We start from the raw sequence: 3,036 nt of genomic DNA on the forward strand, positions 1-3,036 counted from the left end.
ATGAGCAACTCTACTCCAACAAACTGGTCAACCTAGAAGAAATGGACATATTCCTAAAAAAAAATACGACCTTCCAAAACTCAACCAGGAGGAATAAAGAAATCTGAATATGCCAATAAATATGGAGGAAATTGAAGAAGTAATCAAAATATTTCCAATAAACAAAATCCATGGACCAGACGGCTTCACAGGGGAGTTTTATCAAACATAAAATCTTTGGGAAACAGTGAAAGCAATCCTGAGAGGGAAGTTAATAGCATTACAGACCTACCTCAAAAAACAAGAAAAACTGGTAATAAACCATCTAACTCTGCAACTTGAAGAATTAGAAAGAGAGCAACATGAAAAGCTCAGTGTGAGTAGAAAGAAGGAAATAATAAATATCAGAATGGAAATAAATGACATAGAAAAAAAAAACAAAAGATCAATGAAACCAAGAGCTGGTTCTCTGAAAGGATAAACAATTTTGATGAAGCTCTAGCCAGGCTCACCAAGAAGCAAAGAGAGAGGACCCAAATAAACAAAATCAGAAACGAAGAAAGTGAAATAACACCAGACCCCACAGAAATACGAAGAATGGTAAAAAAAAAAAAAATACTATGAGCAACTCTACTCCAACAAACTGGTCAACCTAGAAGAAATGGACATATTCCTAAAAAAAAATACGACCTTCCAAAACTCAACCAGGAGGAATAAAGAAATCTGAATATGCCAATAAATATGGAGGAAATTGAAGAAGTAATCAAAATATTTCCAATAAACAAAATCCATGGACCAGACGGCTTCACAGGGGAGTTTTATCAAACATTTAAAAAAGAAATAAAACCTATCTCCCTCAGACTATTCGAAAAAAATTCAAGAGGAAGGAGCACTTCCAAGTTTTTTCTACGAAGCCAGCATTACCCTAATACCAAAACCAGATAAAGATAATACAAAGAAAGATAATTACAGGCCAATATCCCTAATGAGCATAGAAGCCAAAATCCTCAACAAAATTCTAGGAAATCAAATCCAACATTACATCAAAAAGATCATATACCATGATCAAGTGGGATTTATTCCAGGGATGCAAGGATGGTAGAATATCCACAAATCAATAAATGTGATACACCACCTAAACAAACTGAGAGATAAAAACCATATAATCATATCCATTGATGCAGAAAAATCATTTGACAAAATCCAACACCCTTTCTTGATAAAAACTCTCAGGAATGTGGGAATAGAAGGATCATACCCCAACATAAGAAAAGCCATGTGTGACAAACCACAGCCAACATTATACTCAATGGGCAAAAACTAAAACCATTTCCCCTAAGAACAGAAACAAGACAGGGATGCCCACTGCCACCACTCCTGTTCAACATAGTACTATAAGTACTAGCCATTGCAATCAGACAAGAAGAAGAAATAAAAGGCATCCAAATTGGAAAAGAAAAAGTAAACTGTCATTATTTACAGATGACATGATATTGTACATACAAAACCCCAAAGACTCCATAAAAAAACTACTAGACTTAATAAATGAATTGGGCAATGTAGCAGGATATAAAATTAACACCCAGAAGTCTATGGCTTTTCTATACACCAATAATAAACTCACCGAAAGATAAATTTAAAAAAGCAATCCCATTTACCATTGCAACAACAACAACAAAATAAGATACCTTGGAATACACTGAACCAAGCAGACAAAGGACCTGTACTCAGAAAATTTCAGGACACTAAAAAAATAGATAGAGGAAGACATGAACAAATGGAAGAATATACCAAGTTCATGGATTGGTTGAATCAATATCATTAAAATGTCCATACTACCCAAGGCAATCTATAAATTCAGTGCAATTCCATTAAAATACCAACGGCATAGGGATGAGTTAATGAAATGTTTGACCAAATAAAAAAATAATAAAATAAAATACCAACAGCATACTTCAAAGACCTAGAACAAATTCTCCAAAAATTCATCTGGAATTTAAAAAAGACTCCAAATACCTGCAACAATCCTGAAAAAGAAGAACAATGTTGGAGGGATCACAATACCAGATATCAAACTATACTTCAAAGCCCGTGTTCCCAAAACTGCCTGGTACTGGCACAAGAACAGACATATAGACCAGTGGAACAGAACAGAGAACCCGGAAATAAACATAAGCCATCATGCTCAATTAATATTTGACAAAGGAGGCAAGACAGTCTTTTCAATAAATGGTGTTGGGAGAATTGGACAACTACTTCCAAAAAAAATGAAACTAGACCACCAACTTGCACCATACACAAAAATAAACTCAAAATGGTAAAAGACTTAAACATAAGATGGGAAACCATAAAAATCTTAGATGAAGCCTTAGGCAGCAAAATAGCAGACATTTGTCATAGCAATGTCTTTACAGACACAGCTCCTAGGGCAATGGAAACTAAAGAGAAAATAAACAAATGGGACTGCATCAAAAGAAAAAGCTTCTGCACAGCAAAAGAAACCATCAACAAAACAACAAGAAAGCCCACTGCATGGGAGAACATATGTGCCAATGTTACCTCTGATAAGTGTTTAATCTGCAACATTTACAGGGAACTCATACAACTCAACAAAAGGAAGATAAACAATCCAATTAAAAAATGGGCAAAGGACCTAAATAGACACTTTCGGAAAGAGGACATACAGAAAGGCAAGAGACATATGAAAATATGCTCAAAGTCACTCATCATCCATGAGATGCAAATCAAAACAACAATGAGGTACCATCTCACACCTGTCAGAATGGCTATCGACAACTCAACAAAGGACAAGTGCTGGAGAGGATGTGGAGAAAAAGGAACCCTCGTGCACTCCTGGTGGGAATGCAGACTGGTGCAGCCACTGTGGAAAACAATATGGAATTTCCTTTAAAAATTAAGAATGGACCTGCCATTTTACCCAGTAATCCCACTTCTAGGAATATGTCCCAAGAAACCAGAAACACCAATCAGAAAGGATAGATGCACCCCTATGTTCATAGCAGCACAATTTACCATAGCTAAGACTTAGAAACAGCC

This window comes from Myotis brandtii, unplaced genomic scaffold (assembly GCF_000412655.1).
Source record: "Myotis brandtii unplaced genomic scaffold, ASM41265v1 scaffold779, whole genome shotgun sequence".
Lineage (NCBI taxonomy): Eukaryota > Metazoa > Chordata > Mammalia > Chiroptera > Vespertilionidae > Myotis > Myotis brandtii.